General features: G+C 42.0%; 1 long non-coding RNA gene across 5 annotated transcripts in view; it reads right to left on the bottom strand.

The window, feature by feature from the left end:
* LOC132592427 (uncharacterized) overlaps positions 1-23,973 on the bottom strand; it is a 137,033-nt gene that overhangs the window by 80,997 nt on the left and 32,063 nt on the right. For all 5 annotated transcript variants that reach the window (XR_015950959.1, XR_015950961.1, XR_015950958.1 and 2 more), the window contains exon 3: positions 14,601-14,716. This is a non-coding gene — a long non-coding RNA (uncharacterized LOC132592427). The remainder of the gene's footprint in view (positions 1-14,600; positions 14,717-23,973) is intronic.

Here is a 23,973-nt window from a genome sequence, read left to right as displayed (position 1 = left end):
TGGGAGCAGAACTCCCATAATCCCTGACCAGTGGCCATACTGTCTGGTACTGATGAGAGTTGTAGTCTGAAACATCTGGAGGACACCAGATTGAAGAAAGCTGGTCTAAGAGGTATCTGTGGAGTCTACACATGCAAGGCTGGAGAGAAGGAAGATGTCTGAATCGTGCTGATGCTTCCTAGTGCATTGAAACTGTCTGCCTATAAATCTATATTGCAAACCCTAGCACCAAGACCTCTATTTACATCTCCACCGTAGAAAGATCATTTTAGTCCAACCCCTAGTGACTTCACAAATTATTTTGTGGAAACACTTTAGTCTCCTTTTAGGCTCTCATACAACACCCTGAAATAGTTGTTTCTCCACACATATACGGGAAATCCTGTATAGATCAAAAGTGTACAGAATATTCTTTTTGCCTCATTTTATCCTGTTGGATGAGCTCCAGAGTGTCAAATAGCTCATGCTGCAGCCTGCCCTATATGCCCTTGAGAGATTTCGTCTCAACTTGGCTTTAGGAATTTAACATCTTGGCTTGAAACAAACCATTTCTCAGAGTGGCACACAGCTTAAGAATCCAATCCCTTTATTTCTTTTTAATTATGGTATTAAATCAGGATTCAGTTAAAATGAAGAAGAAAACATCCTGAAATGCAGCATTTAATGAAACTGGTTTCCATAGCGGCTCTCAACGGATTGTAAAATATTCTCTTCCAGCATCCTAGTAAAACATGACTTTTGTAGACTAAAGCTGTGATCCTATGCTCACTAACCTAAGTTCACTGAATTCCTCATAGCTGCTCCCAACCAGCAGTGAAGGCTGCTCTATTGGGGCTAGTGGGTTACTGCCCATCAACCTCTGGCCTGACCTCAACCAGTTCGCATCTGTCTGCCTTCTCCTTTGCAAATGGTCCAGAAGTTTACAAACTTAAACTTAAACCAGGGGTTTACAAACTGGTCACCTTCCTGTTCCTTTATCTCAGTGCTCTTCTTCCACATGGGCTCACTTCAATTTTGGAGCCCAGTTGTAGGGAACATTGAGAGAGGCTATGCAGAGGTAAGGCAGATGGGGTTGGAGGTACCCTCCCTTATTCACATACTCCTTTGCTCTCAAAATCAGTAGCATACACTCCCTCCCCCCACTTACAATATGGGGAGAAGGCCTGAGTTTAAATAGTTTCAGCCTAAGAAACACTTTTAGTTCACACACCAGCTGTATATGGCTAAATCCCCACTGATTTTAGTATTTTCAGTCATTCCTCACAATAAATTAATATCCATTGTGCTTTGGTGATCTGTAGTTATAAGAATATTTCCATGCATAGGCCGTAATTCTAGGGGACTGCTTCTCTCAGTAACCAACAGAGACCCTTCTATGATGACCTACTGCCAGCAGGCAAAGACATTTTTATTCAAACAAGGCTTAGGTTCAAAGGACATGTAGGACATCAAGGGGCTAGGGCATTGTTCTCCCCTTTTACTATTCTTGAGCTGTAAACCAGACAGGATAGCCATAAAAAGACAGAGAAACCTTTCTAATAGGAAACTGTCCCCTGCAAAGCAGGACACATGGCCGGCCTAGATGGGAGTTAAAAAATAACAAGTCTGTTGGTTTCATGTTGGCTATTAACAATAGGGGTGGGGAAGTTTGCTCTGCAAAAAATACATTTGAGCCGCAGGGATCTGTCATTTCTGCCAGGAATGATATATTAATGTTCAGGGAGACAGAGAATGAGACAGTGGGAGATGCACTACTCACCTGGCTTTCCTGATCCTCTTAAAAAGAGGTCCTGCTCTAGAATATCATTCAACCCTTGAGTCCATCTGTTTATCCTTCAAGAAGCATACCTGGCAGGATTATTTCTCACGAGTGCCTCTATTTTTGGCAAGTAGACTAACAGTGCAATCCTAGACATTTCTTTTCAAAAGTAAGCCCTATTAAGTTTCATGGGACTTACTCCCGGGAAAGTGGGTGTAGGATTGCAACAGATTCCATGCCCTCCAACATTTCTCTGATGAAAATAGAGACATCCTGTTCCATACACTCCAACATTAGATACAATCTATTTCAGAGAAATAGACCAAACAGGAGAGGAGGAGGAGTAGCGTTATATGTCAGGGATGTGTATACCTGTGAAGAGATCCAGGATTTAAAACTTCAAAGCCAAGTTGAGAGTATCTGGGTCAAAATTAATGGAGAGAAAAATAACAGTGATCTCATTGTGGGAGTTTACTATAGACCCCCAAGCCAAACTGAGGACACAGATGATGCCTTCCTGGAACAGATGACCAGGCATTCAAAAGGAGGTGAGATAGTAGTAATGGGGGATTTCAACTATCCTGATATTTGTTGGATGTCAAACTCAGCCAAGAGCAGAAGGTCGAACAGATTCCTCACTGGCCTTGCAGACAATTTCATTGTCCAGAAAGTGGGAGAAGCAACAAGAGGATCAGCCATTTTAGATCTGGTCCTAACCAATAGTGATGACCTGGTTAGTGGGGTAGAAGTGGCAGGATCATTAGGCGGGAGTGATCATGCTCTTCTGGAGTTTATTCTTCAGCGGAAAGGAGCAACCAAGCATAGTAAGACTCAAATCCTAGACTTTAAGAAAGCCGACTTCAGAAAACTTAGGGAAACGCTGGGTGAGATCCCATGGACAGAAATACTAAAAGGGAAGGGAGTTCATGATGGTTGGGAGTTTGTTAAAAGGGAGATATTAAAAGCACAACTTCAGGCAATACCAACGAGACAGAAACATGGAAGGTGCCTAAAGAAGCCAGGGTGGCTATCTAAAGAACTTTTAACTGAGTTAAGATTTAAAAGGGATATGTACAAAAAATGGAAAAGGGGGGAAATCACCAGAGAGGAATTCAAACATATAGCCAGCACGTGTAGAGACATAGTCAGAAAAGCTAAAGCACAGAATGAACTCAGGCTCGCCAGAGAGGTTAAAAGCAACAAAAAGGGCTTTTATGGGTATGTCCGTAGCAAAAGGATGAACAAGGAAACAGTGGGGTGACTTAGAGGAGAAGATGGTGAAATGCGAACAGGGGACAGAGAAAGGGCATAACTCCTCAATGCCTTCTTTGCCTCAGTCTTCTCCAAAAAAGAAAATAATGCCCGACCTGAAGAATATGGAGCAGATGATTCAGCAGGGGAAACAGCCCAGAATAAGTAAGGAGGTAGTACAAGAATACTTGGCTAGTTTAGATGTATTCAAGTCTCCAGGACCAGATGAACTACATCCAAGAGTATTAAAAGAACTAGCAGAGGTGATTTCAGAACCACTGGCAATAATCTTTGTTAATTCCTGGAGAACAGGCGAAGTTCCAGCAGACTGGAGGAGGGCAAATGTTGTCCCTATTTTCAAAAAAGGGGAAAAGAGAGGACCCAAACAATTACCGCCCAGTCAGCCTGACATCAATACCAGGAAAGATTCTAGAGCAGATCATTAAGCAAACAGTCTGTGAGCACCTGGAAATAAACTCTGTGATCACTAAAAGTCAGCATGGGTTTCTGAAAAATAAGTCATGTCAGACTAATCTGATCTCATTTTTTGACAGAATTACAAGCCTGGTAGATGAAGGGAATGCTGTGGATGTAGCCTATCCTGATTTCAGCAAGGCCTTTGACAAGGTGCCCCATGATATTCTTGTAAAGAAGCTGGTAAAATGCGGGCTAGACAATGCTACCATTCAGTGGATTTGTAACTGGCTTACTGACCGAACCCAAAGGGTGCTCATCAATGGCTCCTCCTCATCCTGGAGAGTAGTGACTAGTGGGGTGCCACAGGGTTCTGTCTTGGGCCCAGTCTTATTCAACATCTTTATCAATGACTTGGATGATGGGCTTGAGGGCATCCTGAGCAAGTTTGCAGACGACACCAAATTGGGAGGGGTGGCTAATACCCCAGAGGACAGGATCACACTTCAAAATGACCTTAACAGATTAGACAACTGGGCCAAAGCAAACAAGATGAATTTTAACAAGGAGAAATGTAAGGTACTACACTTGGGCAAAAAAATTGAAAGGCGCAAATACAGGATGGGTGACACCTGGCTTGAGAGCAGTACATGTGAAAAGGACCTAGGAGTCTTGGTAGACCACAGACTTGACATGAGTCAGCAGTGTGATGCAGCAGCTAAAAAAGCCAATGCAATTCTGGGCTGCATCAATAGGAGTATAACATCTAGATCTAGGGAAGTAATAGTACCACTGTATTCTGCTCTGGTCAGACCTCACCTGGAGTACTGTGTCCAGTTCTGGGCACCACAGTTCAAGAAGGATACTGACAAGCTGAAACGTGTCCAGAAGAGGGCAACCAAAATGGTCAAAGGCCTGGAAACGATGCCTTATGAGGAACGGCTTAGGAAGCTGGGTATGTTTAGCCTGGAGAAGAGAAGGTTAAGGGGTGATATGATAGGCATGTTCAAATATATGAAAGGATGTCATATGGAAGAGGGAGAAAGATTGTTTTCTGCTGCTCCAGAGAAGCGGACACGGAGCAATGGATTCAAACTTCAAGAAAGAAGATTCCACCTAAACATTAGGAAGAACTTCCTGACAGTAAGAGCTGTTCGGCAGTGGAATTTGCTACCAAGGAGTGTGGTGGAGTCTCCTTCTTTGGAGGTCTTTAAGCAGAGGCTTGACAGCCATATGTCAAGAATGCTTTGATGGTGTTTCCTGCTTGGCAGGGGGTTGGACTAGATGGCCCTTGTGGTCTCTTCCAACTCTATGATTCTATGATTCTATGAACATTTCTCTGGTGAAAACAGATACGTCCTAAGGAAAAGTGGGACGTTCTGGGATCAAATAAGAAACCGGGACAGCTCCTGTAAATCCAGGAGTGTCCCTTGAAAATAGGGACACTTGGAGGGTCTGAGATGCTACACACAGAGACTTGAAATAATTTACTGCATGGGCCTGAGCATGCCAAAGGAACAGATCCTTCTGCTTATAGAAGGATGGAAGAGTTTGACCTGTGTTGGTAACAGTGCTATAGTTGTCATGGGGGGAGAATTAAAAAAGCAATCAACTAATGCTCTGAAAACATGCTACTTTTACTTTCTTTGACAATTTAATCTTGAAGAAGTGCAGGAGCTGGCCTCTAGAGCTTTCTGATGTTTCTGCTTCTTCTAAGCCCTCTTTCTACGCATCCACTCTGCCCTTGTGCTATTTTTGAAGCACCCCGGGGATGCCAGGATGCTGGGATGTGGCTTTAAAAAAGTATAATGGCTCTTAGGATAACTTAAGGACATATCTATGCAGTAAATTCACCTTTGAGCCTTTCCCACATTATTCATGCAAATGTCTGATTGGTTGAACGACCATCAGGCCAGAGGAAGTTTGCATTACAAATCTTGGGAAGCAAGACTCTCTTGAAATCTCATTTGTGAAAATGCCCAAAGAGAGCTTATTTTTTTAAAAAAGAAATAGTTTCAAGGCCTCCACCAACCTGGTATGAAAACTGAATCTGAAACTGCTTTTGAATGGCAATTACCAAGACACGAGCTGTTTACTAGCAGACAGCAAGATACAGAGTATCTATATATTCATACACTATATATTTAGAGATGTGGAGGTCACTTCCATGCTAACACACAAAAGAGATTTCCTTTTGTGGATTAGCAATAACACATCCGATTCCCTGACGAATCAGTGTATGGTAGAACCATTTTCCAGATTCTGGATTTTACTAGTCTGCAAAAGGCTTGAATATGCACTGCTTCATTCACAGACATGGGACCACAACCTTTCTTGGTCGATTTGCCTGGCCCAGCTGAAATGAGTAGTGACCCTGTGTTAATCTGACTCAAAAATATTTTGCACTTTACAATTTGTTTCTCTGCATCTATGTTGTGAAGACCAGGGCTCATGTCTTCTAAGTTGCCCCACAAATTATTCACACAGCGTCAGTTCTGCATTGTGTAAATTCTCTGCACATAAAACAAATCGAGACAGTCTTAACACTTCACAGAGACAAAGAACATATGCAGGGTGAAATGGTATTGAGGAAGACGTCAATGTATTCATAAACCTAGATAATGTGTATTTGAAGTTTAAAGCTTCCCTTTGAAATTTCCTTGTACAGAGATATAACCAGATGAATATAGTTACAAAATACAAGCACTTGCATCATCACAAGAGGGGGAAAAATACTGTGTGCCTCTCCCTCTCCCTCCTCATTTTGTTTGCATGTTGCTTTTGAGCAAATGTTCATCAAGCAATTTATATTAAATTGCTTAGACATAATGCTTTACAAACAGCTGATGAAAATTATAATGAGTATTCCTAATTAGTCAATCATCAAGCTATAATCACTTCAGGATAAATTAGGCTGTGGGAATTAGAGAAATTCAATGCACTGAGGTTGACATCCCCCCTCCCTTTCTTTTTACCATTGGCTGTACATAGAGGAGACATGGAAAAATATTTCACAGGAACACTTTGAGCTCAACTCTGACTTGTATCTGATAAGTAAACATGAATTGTCCAGTTCCCAGGAAGAACGTTGTACCTCCAGCCTCAATCTGTTGGTTACAAAAGGTATATCTGGGCTTTCCTAGGATTAGTATCATTCGTCTTCATCTTTTTGAACAAACTCGCAGAGTATTTTTCATCAGCATCATACACGATCGGCACACATTCATAAATCAAAGCCTTACACAAGTTCAGCCAATTTGATTCTTGGAGCTTGAAAAAGTTGTATTGACCTGTTATTTGAGTGCTGAATCATTCATAGGATCACAATCAGCCTGGTTTCTCACTAAGTGCTGGTTTTAAAAGTCAATGTGGTCGTATGGGAAGCTACATATGGTAGTTATAAGTTGCAGACCAGCTTAGGCTTACCTGACATCTTTTGGTCGATTATACATGTATTACTACTTTTTTCTCTGTGTTAAAAATAACTATATCCTGCTTTTCTTCCAAAGAGATCAGCATAGCTTGCATGGCTGATTTCTCTTACATTTTAATTTTTGAAACAGCCCTTTGAGATAGGCAGAAATAGGATGACTTTTGTAATGTCGTCACCAGAGAGCGTTATTATCGTGTGAAGAGTTACACTTCACAAGTTGTTAAATTTTCTAGATGTTTTAAGTATATAGCTAAAATGTAAAGAGTACATACAGGTACATTCACCAGGGTAAAAATATAGTAGTAATGAGGGAGACATATATATTCCAATGTGTTTCAGATCACTAAGAAACAGAGGAGGAAGCACATCTGAATACTGAACCAATATTCTCTGAAGGACCAGTAGGGTTTAAGTCTCTCTTGTATAAGTCTCTCTTTAAGACTCTCTTGTATATACCCCATGGTTTTTTGCTTCTGCTTTGAGTTCTTTTTTGGGGGGTTATTATTCACCCCTTTTTTCTTGCATCACATTCATCAGGAGTTCCCTACAGGATGTACACAAGAAGGAAATTCTGGGTTTGGATGAATGTGCAATATTCACCCCTTAGAACGAATGCAATGACCGACTGTTAGTAGGACCTTTGCCTAACCATGCAATGTGAGTTGGGACCACAGAAGCAAAAATGTTTTCATAGAATCATAGAATGGCAGAGTTGGAAGGGACCACAAGCTCAACCCCCTGCAATGCAGGTACCATTTTGCCCAATGTGGGGCTCGAATCCATGACCCTGAGTTTAAGAGTCTCATGCTCTACCATGTGCACCTATGAGAGCACCAGTATCCCCTTTTTGTCATCTGCTGTACTTAGTGAGTGGCATACTATAATTTAAAAATAAGTAGATTTTTATGCAATTAAATTGTTATAATAAAATAAAATCAGTGGTACCTAGAAGTTTTAACATCCTTCCCAAATGCTGCATGTTTGCCTATGTAATTAGGACTGAACATTGTGATATTGGCCAGCTAATATAAAAGGCATTAAAAATGCATAGCTTAAAACACATGGAAACCTTCATAACACTGGGGGCCTTAAAATTAATTTAAAAAAGAAAGAACTAGTAATGTTCAAATGTAGTATAAATATGAATTCTCTAAAGTCGCTTCTTCATGTTTTGCTACTCAAAGCTGTTTAAGAGAAAAACAGAGACTTATTTATTTGGAATCACCTTGATTCAACTGCCTGTTTACACATAATATGTGTGTAAGAAAATTTCAGTTTCTTATTTCACAGGCATGGGTCTCTTAAAATCTTGGGTTAGGAGTTTCTCCCCCCTCTAAAAGTAATTATGATTTATAATGTATTTGGTTCCTTAAGTTTCAATGAGGTCAGCATTGCAGATTAGCCTCGACTGGCTTTTGTCTCACATATGCATCAGGCACCTTCCATTCTGCCATAAAGTGGAGGAAATTTCAAGGGATGATGAATTTGGAATTTTAATAGACTGCCATTAATCTTTTGCAATTCTTTCTTCTTCCATCCTAACTGTGGATCCAGCATATCTACATTCTAGCCTAATTATAAGGCTCACTATAGCAGTGTAATTTGTCATGCAAAACAGCTGTTTCCAGATCCTCCACTGTCGAGGAATTGAAGCGGGGATAGATCTGAACCCTGAGAAAATTGACACTTCATAAATTATTACAAAAAGGGCATTTCCCCTCCTGTAGGCTTGGAAGAAATGAAGGCAGAAAAGACCCTTTCCAACCTCCAGCCCCGCCCCATCCGCCCATTATAAATAACCCAAGCCTCTGCTTGTCTAAATCTGCAATGCACTTGCCTAGTTTCCCTCTGCCTTAGAACCACATCAAACATACATCCATGTCCATAAGCTCATATGATTATGATACATATTTATTTTGCCATAGTTTCTAGGTGACGTTTCTTCATTTTGGAGATGTCATGTGTTGAAGTGGCTTGAAATTTGAAATATGGCTAGAGGAAGATTGTCATACATCATTTATGCCTTAAAAGATTCAGAGCTACATATTCATTTAATGGTAAGGGCATCGTTCGCACAAGAACACCATTGAGCCTCCAGTGGCACAATGGGTCCATGCGTCTGGCTGTTAACCAGAAGGTTGGTGGTTTGAGCAGGGGGTTGGGCGAGATGACCCCAGGGTACTTTCCAACTCTACAATCCTATGATGCTATGCAGTGCTTTGATAAAAAAAAATTGTTTAGTTGTACTCTCATTTTCCTATTCATATTGAAATACTGCCCCTCAATGAGGCCAAGCTTAGATTCACAAAATGTTTAGGCGAATTTGAAACTGTTATGTCATGTTTTTGTTTCACAACCAACCTATCGAAGGGTTAACCCAGACTCCTGGTTAACTGACAGCAACATTCCATGGGAGGCGTGGCCTGCATTGGGGTTTGAAATGGAAAGGGGAACAGTTATGTCAGTTGGCGGTTGGGGTTTTTTTGTGTGGGAGCTTGGGTGGTGGAGAAGGTAGATTTGAGAGTAGATGAAGTAGTGGATAGGTATTCTGTTATTTGATTACCAAGAACATTATCTGTGAAGTTAAGTTTGTACCAATGTTACCAGGAAGCAACCATTAAGATTCAAGCCAATAAATATCCATCTTTAAAGTGTCACATTAGTAATCGTCTATTTCATTTTCCAGCTAAGGTACCCAGGAACCCAGGTGGTGGGGAACTCTTTTAAACTGTCAAAACTGCCTTTTAGAGGAGAAAGGTTAGTTTGTGGCTGAGAGTGCACCAAGAAAGGGGGGGGGCTAAAGGAGGAGACAGGTTCTGAGTGATAATAAAGTTACCTCAGGAAGGAGGCTAGCTTTACAGTAAGGGAGGTTCTAGTGAAGGGAAACCCTTATCTGAGCGCACATAGGAACAGTCTTATTTATAGCCCCAAGTCTATATAGGTATCTGGTCACGTTTAGGCTGGAAGAGGACTCTCTTTTATTTTTGAAAACCCACAAGTGCTAGAGGGTTTTAAGAAAGGCTAGAGGGATAAGTGGGAGGTTTGATTTACCTCAGAAATCCCTGCTAGTGCTTTTAATAATTGAGAGGTCAGAGTTATAAGACTGAAAGTGAGAGGGACTTTCGTCGCACTGCCCCTCAATGAGGCCAAGCTTAGATTCACAAAATGTTTAGGGGTATGTGTAACCCTGCGTCCCCCCAGGAACAAAGCACTGATCCTGTGTACTGATGGGTGGAGGAGCACATGGTGGCTGTATGTGTGTGTTGGCCATGCCCCCTCTTGTGTATTTGGCCAGTTGGGAGGACCTTTATGCACCTTTATGCACCGTTGGAAGACACAGAGAGCCCCTTCACACTCCCATCAATGGTGTGGACAGTGCTGGGGCAGGGTTTCTCTCTCTTTCTCCCTCCCCTCCCTGTCTTTGTGTGCAACTCCCCTCACACATTCCTTGAACAAGTTCAAAGGGTCACCTGACACCTCCCATAACATGGTATTATAGATTTGGGAGGGCAATTAAGAAACAATACAGGGTCAATGAAGACCATTGGCAATGCAAGTGAACTGTACTTCTCCCCTGTCCTGAGGTGTGCACAGAGACAAAGGATGTCTCTGTTCACCAGTGGAAGACTATTATTATTATTATTATTATTATTATTATTATTATTATTATTAGAATTTATATACCGCCCTATACCCAGAGGTCTCAGTGCGGTTCACAGAATAAAATCAAAATATAAAACCACAAAATACCTAAACAAAATAAAAAACAACAACCCAATAACCTCCCTACTAAATTCTGATTACACATTAGTTTTAGAGATGCAGATCAGATCACTTGCTGTCAGAACGGCAAATATTATTATTTTTTGCAAGCATCCCTATCTGAGTCAGACTGAGTATCATCTAAACCAATTGGTGGCAGCTCCCCAAGGTTTCAGATACAAGTATTTTCCAGCCCTGTCTAGAGATATGAGAGATTAAAGCTGGGCTCTTTTGCATGCAGTGCATGAGCTCTGCCGAAGGAACAAAGGTCCAACCTCAGGTTGACCCTGAAACAAAGAGACTTTTAGAACAGGTGACCCTGCCCCCCCTTTTTTAGCTTCTGGCTAAGAATGTTCCAACCGTCCTTATTTTCACAGAAATTCACATCTTCCTGCATGGTATTGTACGCTTTGACACTTCCTCATGAATGCATGTGCCTTATGCAAAACTGATCTAAGTAATTGTTGCTTGTCACATGCATGTTATACTAACAGCGTGCTTGTGTTACCATTCCACCCTTCTTTGTGACATTTTCTGGCTCACATCCGGGTTCGGCGCAATGCAAATGTGCACGTTTCTGGCACATATGGAACGCGGGTCAAATAGCCACACACAACATACATGCAACAAAGAACTGAGAGCAGAGTCAGACAAATACTATACTATTGCACAGAGAAGGACAGACCTATAAATAATGAACTGTGAACTTGAATGCTTAAATCAAAGAAATATTGATTTAAAAATCTAGAACGGTGTGCACGTGTGGAGGGAAGAGGAAATGATTTACCTCATAATGAATCAACACTCCAGACAGACAGAAATGACAGCAGGAATAAAACCAAGAGGAGCATGCAAGGAGCTAGATTTTAGCATATATATCTTCCCAACAATCATATATGAGAGGATCCTTCTGTAGGCTAGAACATCACCATTCAAGGTAGCACAAACAAGCTCAGAGAAATGCAAAAGTTTAAGATCCACCCTGATTGTCAGGTCAAACCCATTGCTCATTCTGGATCTCCTGCTCAGTCCCACCAAAGTTCAGCCGCAAGGAAGATGTGAATTCCGTATCAGTCCCATTTCCAAAGCCTCAGAAATACCAGAGATTACTCAGTCTAACTGATAACACTTGGTATACAGTAGGAAACCTAGACCAGGGGGTCAGTAATTTTTTCAGCAGGGTGTCGGTCCACTGTCTGTCCCTCAGATGTTGGGGGGGGGGCAGACTATATTTTGAAGGGAAAAAACATGAATGAATTCCTGTGCCCCACAAATAACCCAGAGATGCATTTTAAATAAAAGCACACATTCTACTCATGTAAAAACACCAGGCAGGCCCCAACCCAGAGCTGCATTTTAAATAAAAGGACACATTCTACTAATATAAAAACACAGTTATTTCTGGACTGTCCACGGGCCAGATTTAGAAGGCGTTTGGGCCGCATCTGGCCCCCGGGCCTTAGTATGCCTACCCATGACATAAACCATGCTAGAGAGCTCACCGCTTTCATCACTCTTTAAATATTAACTTTTCTGAAGTGGCTCCTTCACCCAACAACTCTTCTTTATTTTTCTATAAATCCTCTATTATTAGATCAACAGGATGAAAGAGTAGTGATACTTAATCTTTTATATATATTTATCCTCATATATCCCACCTTTTCCCAAGGAGCCATATATGCTTCTTCCACTCTCCATGTTATCCTCAAAACTGGCCTTTGAGATAGGTTAGGCTAAGCGACACTAACTGCCCAAGGTCACCTTGTCTAGCTTAACGGGATTTGAATCCTGGACTCAAAGGTCCTAGTCCAGCTCCCTTATTCAGGGGTCTTTTGGGGGCTGTGAACACATTAGAAAAAAATGGGGGAATTGTAGTTCTGCATAGCACTGCAACACTGTTAGCTACAACAGAATTCTTCTTTCAAGCCTAATTTCAGAGGAGGGAGAGGAGAGCACCCTGTGGACACCAGAAAAGGCCTCTGTGGGTATGTGTGGCACCACACCAACTCTCAGGGCTGGCTTTCATCTGTCACCCCATTGATCGCCAGGGTTGATTCGGCTGATCTGGCTGGCTAGGCGGGTGTCCCTTTCCTCCCTCACCGCTCCATGTGCGTCCCTCCCAAAGCTGCGTGCTCGGTGGAAGAGGACAACCATCCCAGATAGAAGGAGTGTACCGTTCTTCGGTCAAGGGTATACGATAGCTGCGCTCCCCTGCTAGAACCACCAAACAAGCTCATTTTTTTCCTTTTTCCTTTTAATTAAAAAAATATTTTTTATTATATATATATATATATATATATATATATATATATATATGAAAAAAGAAAAAATTGCAAAAAACAAATACAAAAAATTATTCTTATAACATTTTCTTTATCTTATTTGGCAGTTTCTAAAGATTAACCTCTTATACATTATTTCCCTTACAAACATATTGTAGTTTAACCTGTATCCTAAACAAATTCCGAAAACCTATAAATATTTCCCTAGGCAATTTTAAATATTACAATATTTTTTTCCCAAATATAATTTTAAAAATTTCCACTCTTCCTCCACCGTCTCTTCTTCCTGGTCGTGGAGTCTCCCAGTCAGTTTGGCCAGTTCCATACAGTCCATCATCTTCATTTGCCATTCATCTATAGTTGGTAAATCTCGACTCTTCCAATACTTCGCAAGTAGTAACCTCACAACAGTTGTGGCATACAGAAAGAATGTAATGACCTTTTTGGGAATTTCTTCCCCTACTATTCCCTATAAAAAGGCTTCTGGTTTCTTAATAAATGTGTCTTTCAACAGTTTTTTCATCTATATAAATAAAAATGTACCTGTCCGTTCGTTACCAATCTATGCTCTCCGAAAGTACTTGCCCGGTTGGTTGCTTTGAAAATTTGGCACAACATTGCATTCGAATACGGGAGTGTTTTTATATACCTAGATTACATAGATGTCTCACCTGTGACCTTCTGCTTTAGAAAAACCTTCTTCCAAATTTAGTTGTATTACCATTTGCTGGATGTCAAAGCAGCACAGCTGAGAATGTCTCAGCTGATGCCATTGGCTAAAGAGTACTTGTGACATCACAATAACATGGCATTGCCCAGCCAGGGGGACAGGCCAAGCCCTTCCCAAGATGCACATGGGGTGTGCGGATGGAAGAGAGAGAGGGGTCGGGGTGACGGGTGCCATCACACGGGAGGAAGATGACGTCACGCAGCAGGGGGACCAGAGAGAGAGGTGTCGTGACGTCTGGGGTGAGGAATGGGGCTGGGGAGAGGAGGGCGGCGCTGAGTGGAGGAGTGCCATGCCTTTGGGGAGGATGAATGGGTCGGGCTGGGCTGGGGGGATTTAACAGAACACACGTGTTTTTTGGGGGGGAATGATTGCCACAGCAACGCGTGGCAGGGAACAGCTATCTCATTATAAATCTTTTCCCAGAAGTCTTTTACTTTCGGGCACATCCACCACATGTGGTAAAAGGTTCCTTCTTTTTTCCTTACATTTCCAACATTTATTCTCAGATGTACGATACATTTTTGCAAGTTTTACAGGTGTTAAATACCATCTATACATCATCTTCATCATATTTTCTCTCAAAGCAGTAGATGCAGTAAACTTTATTCCTTTTTTCCACAACCTCTCCCAATCTTTAAGCATAATATTATGCCCCAGGCTGGCTTTCATTTCAAAAGCAGTAGCATGCTGCTGGAACTTTCCCTATTGGCTTCGGGAGTTGTTTTCTTTCCCAATTCTGGAGCAGGTACATTAACTTCAAAGGGATAAACTCAATTTAATGAAACAATGGGAAAGGTCAGAAATAAAGTGAACTTACGAGCATCGCCCTTCTTCCAAAGGCATGCCAAACGTTTTCTTGAATCAGAGAACTGCTTCCTCCTTATTCAACCAGCGAGATTTTCACTGGTCTCACAATAATGCAAAGGACATTTCCGCACATCAACTATCTGAAGCAGTCATGCACTTTACCTTGACGTTGAGTCTCTGATAGATGATTTGATTTGTGTTCCCTTCTTGCTGACTAGGAGATGTAGTTTGGACTTATCGACAGCACATCTTGGAAGAAGTTGCATAGCCTTTCCAACCTAGGAACAGAATGGGGAGAATATAAGAAACTGGTTTGCAGTTTGTGTACTGAACTTGGGGCACATGTCATCTCCAGGATAGACATGAATTTACTGTCATGAGCATCTTCTGGATGGGAATAGGACCGAATGGAAAAAAAAATATTATCAAAAGACCCTCCAAAATGTGGAGATGGCCTTCTTGTAATTATATGCAAAAATGAAAAAGACAAGCCACTTTATCTGAAACGTGGAAACTGGTACCGAGCATAATCTTTCAGGAATAATCATGACTAGGGAGGGGTGGTTTATTAGAGTTCTAAATCTTGATGGATAACGATCGAACCAGAAAACAGAAACCACTAAGAATCCTACTTAAATTCTAAAAGGTGTGCTTCCCTCTTTTGCAGCAACTCCCTGATATTATAACCCCTATCTAATAAAACTGCTCTTGGTTTTCTAATAAATAAAATGATAGTCTCCAATACTCTCTAACCCTTAGCTAACACTATACCCCCAACTAATAAAATGGCCCTCTAAAACGATGACTCTCACCCCCCTTTCCTATCTCTCCTCCCCACCTCACCTTATCCCCCAGTTTGAGAGGCAAAAATATTAAATACTGTACAAAACTACTGAAGCAGGACAGAGTTCATAAAATCCCTGGCCAATTATATATTTTGTAACCTGGTGCCAGAAAAATTTTGGTGAATTGTTACATCTTCCATGTATCTGTTTTACTAGTGGCTAAAAAAATGATCTTTGGAGAAAATGACCCCCATGCTGTTGCACATATCAGATCCCAAACTCTAATAGCAAGCACCTCTCACTGTGAAAACACTTACACTCCTTATGTTGCCAGTACAGTGCTGTCCATTGTCAGGAGCAAGCCAGCAGTAAATCAAGTCTTGCCGGTTGGAGTTAACTCTTCATTAGCAAAAACACTATCAACATAGGGGTGGCTAGGCCTAATGAGCACAGCAATTCATCTCTGGTAGGTCTTGCCCCCATAAAGCAGTTTCTGAGACTGAAGGTCCCCATCTCCTCACAGCTGCCTCAGCCCCTTCCTCTCCAGGTTTCCCCCGCCCCAAGCAATCGGAGACTGTGTCTCTGTTTTGCCAATCTCTCCTCCACCCTCTTCTTGCCTCTTCTGTTACAGTCTTCTTTGTCCGACCACCAATTCCCAGGCATGACATCCCTGCAAAAGTGTGACATCAACAGGCTCAGGGAATCTCCAAGGTTTGCAGGAGTTCAAGAAACATTATGGGTTTTTTTTGTTTGGGGGGGGGGGGAACGGGACTAAATGGGAGGTGTGATCCAAATACAGCCCAACAAAGGGTATGGTGCAAAGTGGCTGCAGAATGTTGACTGGTTGTTAGGGTACGAAAGAGGAAAATGTAGTGGAGTACAGTCGTACTTTGGTTCTTGCAACGCCTTGGTACTCGAACGTTTTGGCACCCAAATGGCAAAAACACAGAAGTGTTCCGGTTTCCGAACGTTTTTCAGAAGCTGAATGTCCAATGCAGGTTCCACCAGAGTGCAGGAAGCTGCTGCAGCCAATCAGAAGCCGCACCTTGGTTTCTGAATGGTTTTGGGAGTTGAACGGACTCCCAGAATGGATTAAGTTCGAGAACCAAGGTCCCACTGTATTATGAAAAGACGGGAGATTGTTAAGTGAGAATAAGACTGCTTGGTGTAACCCTTGAAGAAGGGCCCTTTGAATGCTGGGAGTGCAACACCTTCTATTACCTCGCTACAAGAATGTGACAAGCTTCCTCTGCTAACATTCTCCGCTCTCGTGTAATGTTAAAAACACAGCCTAGTTCTTTCCCTGGAAGGCCTATACATTCTCAAGGGTGGTGAAGAGTTGCATTATTATCAAGCACTGCACTGAGGAAAATTGAAGTCAGAAGGGTGTTTACCCTTCAGAGGAAAAATACCAACAGGAAGGAGATGAAGAGGACACAAGCAACCCAAAGCCATTTTATTACCACAAACCCAGTAGTAGTAAGAATTGTGTTTCAGTGTGCTATGTGTTCCCTAAGCTGCACCCCCTTTTTGCTCCTAGTGGGAAATATTATTATGCCTCTGGTCACTGAAACTTGTTGCTGGTTCTACAAATGTAGCTTGCATGGAGGTGTCCAGCCTTCTGCATTGCAATTTTTATTTTTTTTTACCGTTTGACTTTATTTCCTTGAAAAATTCTCCCCTTTTCTCCTTTGCCATGTAGGTTTCAAAAACTAGTTTTTTGGAAAGTGAGATACCTTTTTCACAGCAGCGTAACAATAGTTTCACTATTTTAGGAAGTATGCAGACAACCAAATGTTAGGAAAGCCATATCACACAAAAGGAATTGCAGAACAAGAGCAAGAATTTTCAATCTGATCCAATGCATGCTTATTCAAGTGTAAGTGTACATAGGATTGCAGCCTTACAGTGCAATCCTAACTAAATCTACGCCAAAGTAAATCCTGTTCAATTCAATGAGGTTTAGTCTCAGGAAAGTGGGGTTCGGTTTGCCTCCTTCATATGGCCTTGAGTAGCTCCTAGGTTCTTTTCCCCGCTCATTCGTCCTTCATACAGATTACCAAATGCCAAAGCAGCCATCATTAGACTAGATCTGGTTAGTGGTGCATTTTATTGAACCTGTGCAGTAGACTAATCTTCTATGGATTTTCTGCTACTTGTTAATTCCATCACTCCAAGCAATGTAGCAACGGTCAGCTCTTATAAGCAACTTTTGATTGTCTGCTGTTCTTGTTGATGGCTTTCTCTCTTCTCCCCACCAACAGCTTTCTTTAAAAACAAACATAAAAGCAAACCAAAATGTACCAGGAGTGTTGATGGGAAAGTGCAGAATAATTAGCACTTATACACAGAAATTTTAGGAAGAACTATTTGACACGGCAAACGTTTTCTTCCCATGAGGAATAAACATTACAAACAGTTTATTCTTGTGAGGAGTGAGGAAATAGCATCAAGTAAAACAAGGGTATTCATGAATTATCTTACAAGCAGTGCCATAGCTCTTATACATACTGTGGGGAGCTTCCACCTCTACCGCCACAATGTCAGGTATCTTGATCCCTGAGTCTTTTTTATCTACACACAAGTGTCTCTATATATGTATTTTTAATTCATTTGCTTCCACCCATTCCTTCAGAAGGCTTTACAACCTCCGAGTAACATAGTTGTGCCTGGATGTGAAAGGGGTTCCATCGCCAGAGAGAGGATAACCTAAAAGTAGGCTGATTAAGGGGATTTTATATAGATAAAGAAAAATAGATACACGTATCAGGTACTGGAGTGCAGTTTCCACAGGCTGAGGAGCCACTGTTGCTGGCTTTAGCTTCCAAATGGCTTTGCCCTCAAGCCAATTTTCCTAATGCCCCACCCCACCCAGTTATATCCTCTTATCCCCAACCAAGTCATCAGTCCCAATCCAAGCCATCTCTCCCTCACAGTTAACCCCCAACAATCTTTTAACTGTCCAACTGACTTGAACTGGCCTGATCCAAGTCACACCTAGTAAAACTCAAAGCAGTCTCTTTCCTCTGCCAGACCCTACCACCGAGTAACCACTGTTAAACAGGCTTGTCACATTATAACAAAATGAAGCCTTGTGGCAGACAAAGACATAACACTTCTTCCTTTTAAACACAGACATAACACAAATTTAATTCGTCCTGCGAGTCGCTTTGTATAGCGAAAAATTCGTTTTGCAAAGCGGCTCCCATAGGAACGCATTGAAGTGCAGTTTCCCATAGGGTGCCTCGCAAGATGAATTTTAAAAATTCATCTTGCGAGGCACCCTATGGGACGAAAACATTCGTCTTGCGAAGCGCGCCATTCGTCTTGTGAAGTGCAGCATAGTCTCGTGAGTCTCCATTGAAATCGCAAAACGCATTCGTCTTGCGAAAAATTCGTCTTGTGAGGCATTCGTCTAGTGAGGTACCACTGTATAGCGTTTCTCCTCACTGACCTAAGAAAATTGCAAAGGAAGTGTGAGCTTTTCTCGGGCCTTTAACTTTTGAGCATGCCCTGTTTGGGTCTGGAGAAATATGCCCTCTCACTCTCTTCTTTCTCTCCATTTTGGTCTGCAGAGTGGCTTGCGAACTAGGACATCAAGTGAAAAAGACCACTTGAGGAACGTCCCCAAGCTACGCACCTGTTTATTCAAAGTGAGCGAAACCCAGGCTGTATACACACATTTTATTCTAGGATCAATGGAGAACGCTAGCTTTTTCTACATAATCCACCCACAATCTAGATCTGTTGCATAGTTCCTGCCCATGAAAAGCACCTCTTGAGAAATATACCCCACCCATCTGCCTGGGTTTCCCCAGCCACTCTGGGCAGCTTCCAACAAAATATTAAAATACGGCAGTCTGTCAAACATTAAAAGCTTCCCTAAACAGGGCTGCCTTCAGATATATCATTTTATAAAACCAGACAAAGGGCTAACCTAAGAATATAATATACTGGGCTAAAAAAGATTACGTCATACAAGCAAAAGCCTGCAGTCGTGATTTCATGTGATTTATTTTAAGTCAATGGAAACCCAAAAGTGGAACAAATATCTTTCTTTTAAAGAAAAGAGATGAAAAGAAAAAGGAACAAAAGGAAATAATAATAATAATAATAATAATAATAATAATAAAAATTATTTATACCCCACCCTCCCCAGTCAAAAACCGGGCTCAGGGCGGCTAACACCAACAGAATTACAATAAAACATAAAAACAATTAATTAAAATACAGATTAAAATACAGTATTAAAATTTAAAGTGCAGCCTCATTTCAAGTAGGCCATAAATCCAAATAGCCATGAGGGAGGAAAACACAGGGGTCAGGCTGAGTCTAACCCAAAGGCCAGGCGGAACAGCTCTGTCTTGCAAGCCCTGCGGAAAGATGACAAATCCCGCAGGGCCCTGGTCTCCTGGGAAAGAGCGTTCCACCAGGTTGGGGCCAGTACTGAAAAGGCCCTGGCTCTAGTAGAGGCCAATCTAGCCATCTTATGACTCGGGATCTCCAGAATATTATTATTTGTGGACCTTAAGGTCCTCCGCGGGGAGGACAATAAACAAAAACTTACTTAATTTGCCTGACCCCCTAGGACTTTTTTTTTTGACAATGGCACACCATTTCTGCATCTTTCTAAGAACCATGGGGGGTCAGGAACAAATATTCCTCTTTAACAACAAGCAAACTGATGTTGCAATATCACTGACATTCACCCCAGGCCAGCTAGTGAATCCATAACAAATTTGTGGTTTGAATCAAGATCTCTCAGGTCCACACCAACTGTCCTGTCTTCTGAAGCGCATGAGAAATACTTGATAGAAGCTTAAATCATATTACTATACAGTCTCCTAGCCTCCGTCTAAAACAGCGGAAAACACTTCCAATTATTTCTCATTCACTTAATCCCGACTTCTGAACATTAAAATGTTAACATGATGATAATAAGACTTAAATCAATTACTGCATAATTGCTGAGTCAATGGGAGCATGGTTAAATATTGATGAGTCTTAAAGCTCCATCAGGATGTATTGACAGCCAGAGTGACGAATGCAGCCCTTATTCAAGAGGAAAACTGGACAGCAAAGGGTTGAGTTTATTCTTATTGCTGCTGAGAGCATGGGCAGTCAATATGGACAACCTGTGCTCTTTTAAGCATGGGGAAACTCTGGCATCCAAGGGTTATTTCCAATCTTTTTCATCCTGAGATTTACGTGGCGGAGACACTACATGTCATAGGGCAAAGCATTTGACTTAAAAAAAGAAAAAGAAAATCCAATTTGCAGATTAAAAATACGGGATGGAAGCAGGGCATTGTTCTTTCTGCTCAGAAAGGCATAGCTTTTCTCTGCTTAGCATTCTCTAACCATAATAGCCCCAAGCCTTGCTCGCTCCAGTGGCGATGGTTAAAAATTATAAGTCATTTTACTTGGACAGATATATGCCAAATGGCTGCAAGGATTTTTAGTCACCTGATACAATTAGGTGAAACTGGGCCACATTTTTAATTATACTGAGCTTTGGTCTGCTTACCATGCATACCCAAGGAGAAAGTATGTTAAACAGCTTTGTGTTGTTAGCCACTGAACATAACAAAAATAAGCAAAAATAGCAGTTAATAGATAATGTGCATCGAACAAAATTGCTGCAGAACTACAAACACCGGTATGCTGAATGGAGCAAAGAATTAAAAAGACACATCTAAAAATAGACAAAAAGCATCTTCACCAAAAATAACAATTAATGGTATCCCATGGCCCTTCATCTGGTTTCAGAAACAGCCAGGACAAAGTTTGCATCCCTTTGGATTAAGTAAGTCCCTTTGGCAGGGAAAGGGATGTCTGGTTTTTGGCTCCTCACATGCTCACCAGCATGTGGACATGAACTTTCAATGAGCCAAGTCTCTAGCTTGGTTTGCATGACACAGTATGCCAAATTCAAAATGTTGGTGCTGACTTTTTAACCCCTAAACGGCTTCGGCTCAGTATACCTGAAGGAGCGTCTCCACCCTAATCGTTCAGCCCGGACACCGAGGTCCACCTCCAAGGGCCTTCTGGCGGTTCCCTCACTGTGAGAAGTGAGCTAACAGGGAACCAGGCAGAGGCCTTCTCGGTGGTGGCACCCGCCCTGTGGAACACCTTTCCATCAGATGTCAAGGAAATAAACAACTATCTGACTTTCAGAAGACATCTGAAGACAGCCCTGTTTAGGGAAGTTTTTAATGTTTGATGTTTTATCGTGTTTTTAATATTCTGTTGGGAGCCGCCCAGAGTGGCTGGGGAAACCCAGCCAGATGGATGGGGTATAAATAACAAATTATTATTATTATTATTATTATTATTATTATTATTATTATTATTAACTATGGCATGCCAAGACTGTGTGAACATGTGAGCTCCTGGAGATGTGCTTCAAGCTCTGCTTCTCCCCGGTTCAAAGTTTGTCCTCTGTTTACAGCTCATGGTTAGTAAGGAGAGGGTTTAACCATGAATCCCAGGCTACACACACACCATACACATTTATAGCACTCCACTAAGGATCATAGGAACAATGTTTTACCTTTTACTGAGCTACAGTTTCCCACAGCACTGGATTTAGCATGGTGCTGGTGGTTCCCCTGCACAGGGCGCTGAGTTGAGGGGGTGCAAAACACTACTACTGCTACTACTACTGCTACCTATCTTTATATGGGTGTCTACTCAAAGTTAGGGAGGAAACATTTAGGGGGCAGACAAATTTTGTCCTCGCTCAGGGCACCATGTTACCAAAGTCGACTCCTGTTCCCAAGATTATTTGTGCTATAAATGGATGGTGTGTATACAGCCACTGTTTGGATGACATGCTAAGCCTAGCACATTAAAACTAGTCAGGCAGGACCAGAGAGGGAGCTCAGTGCCTTTTCGTCCTCTCTGTAATCCTGCCCTACATTATGTATGGAGGATCCCTTCATATGCCTTCTACATCCAATTTGCCTAATGAGCTCAGTACCCTGAAGCAAACGTCTTTCACGGCTTCTTTCAAAACTGTGACTGGCTGAGTACATGGTGTCTACACATCTGGGTTCTCTAGACGTAAACCATGTTCATTTTTTATTTCTAGACAGCAGCAACAGAATATTACTCCCTCAAAGAGCAAAATCAGATGATGAGCATCAAAAAGAGTGTAGGGAATATGCTGTCACTGGAAAATAAGAGGGAGGTATCAGCATGGTCGGGGGAACCCCCCAAGATTTGCAGAAATTCCCCCCCCCCCAAAAAAACAACAACCAACAACACATTTTAGGGGGAAATCTAAGAGGGTAAAAAACAAAAAACAAAAAACCCAGAGAGCAGCTTCAGCGATCACAAGAATACCATTATATGCCACCCCATCTCCAAACAGTGTGAGATTCTAGGGATTCCAGAGAATTCCAGGCACTTACCCAAGGTTCATGTTTATTTCAGGAATATGTATATATGCTTTTATTTACACATATATACAACCTGAACCTAGATGGACATGTTGCAGAGCATTCACATCCTATGAAGGTCAAGCTTCCCCACTTAGGGGATAGCAAAAAGCCATCCTCTGTGTCTCTAATTTTCAGTCTGTCATCCCCAGCTCAAATGGAATTCTACACCTCTTCCTCCTTCTCGCTGCTGACTAACTCCAAGGACCTCCCGCAGCCTACGTCATTCAAAATTGAAACCCCAAATTTGGCCCGTGCTTCTGCCCACTAGCACCCAGCAAAGAAGAGCTCCCACTCCCCTTTGCCTACCAGTCTTGGCCTCTGATGATTTCCTTCTTGCACCATCACTGGCCTTTGTCCCCTGCTAATGCCCCATCCACTTAACTCTGCAGAGCTGGCTTGGCTCATTAGCACAACTGAATCTCGTGGGTTTCTGTGTTTGGCAAAGTTTAATCAAACCTTGATAAAGTCTAGCTTTTACTAAATCCAAGGGAAGGAGCTGGCACCCAGGAATTTAGGGGGATCTGGCCCCCCACAAACCCATGACAATACTCAGTGTTAGGTATCTCAATCCAGCTGCACTGAACCATGCGTGTACAGTGGTGGACCTACATTTTGGGGGCCCTGAAGCTTGAACTGTTGTGGGGGCCCCTTCGCAACCAGCAGCAAGGTCTGGATAACCACTTATCTGTTTCCATGGGGTTGTTTACAACAGCATCTGTGCCACTGACTCTCAGACTTTGGGATTGCTGAAATATATACAACAGGGGTGGCCAACTTCCAAGAGACTGTGATCTACTAACAGAGTTAAAAACTGGCAGTGATCTACTCCCCTTTGGGGGGTTCAGGTCAAAGTTGTTGAGTTTTTTTTAGGAAGGAAAGCCCTGTTTTGGGTGGTTCAGGTCATTTTAGGGGTGCAGGGCAAAGATGTTGAGCTTTTTTTAGGGGAGCCAAAGTTTTTTTAGCTTCTTTGGGGGGAGCCACTGATCTACCGGTGATCTACCACAGACATCCAATGATCTACCAGTAGATCACGATCTACCTGTTGGACATGCCTGATATACAACAATGTGAATCGTGCAACCGAAATTAACATGAGGCTAAGTGGTATTTTGAACAAGTACTCGCGAATGCCGTGGATATTCTGTCTTAAGGAGTGGATATTCTGATCTGCCTCCTATTGGCCCCCTTCTCTGCTTGTGGTACCCAGACATCAAGATAAATTTGAGATCCAATATTGGAAGATCCAAACTATTCACTGGAATAATGTATTTCTATGGATAGCTTGAATTAGGTTCTCTTCCTACC

This window comes from Zootoca vivipara, chromosome 7 (assembly GCF_965207765.1).
Source record: "Zootoca vivipara chromosome 7, rZooViv2.hap1.1, whole genome shotgun sequence".
Classification (NCBI taxonomy): Eukaryota; Metazoa; Chordata; class Lepidosauria; order Squamata; family Lacertidae; genus Zootoca; species Zootoca vivipara.
The sequence above is the reverse complement of the archived record's forward strand: the minus strand, read 5'-3'. Positions and strand labels throughout refer to the sequence as shown.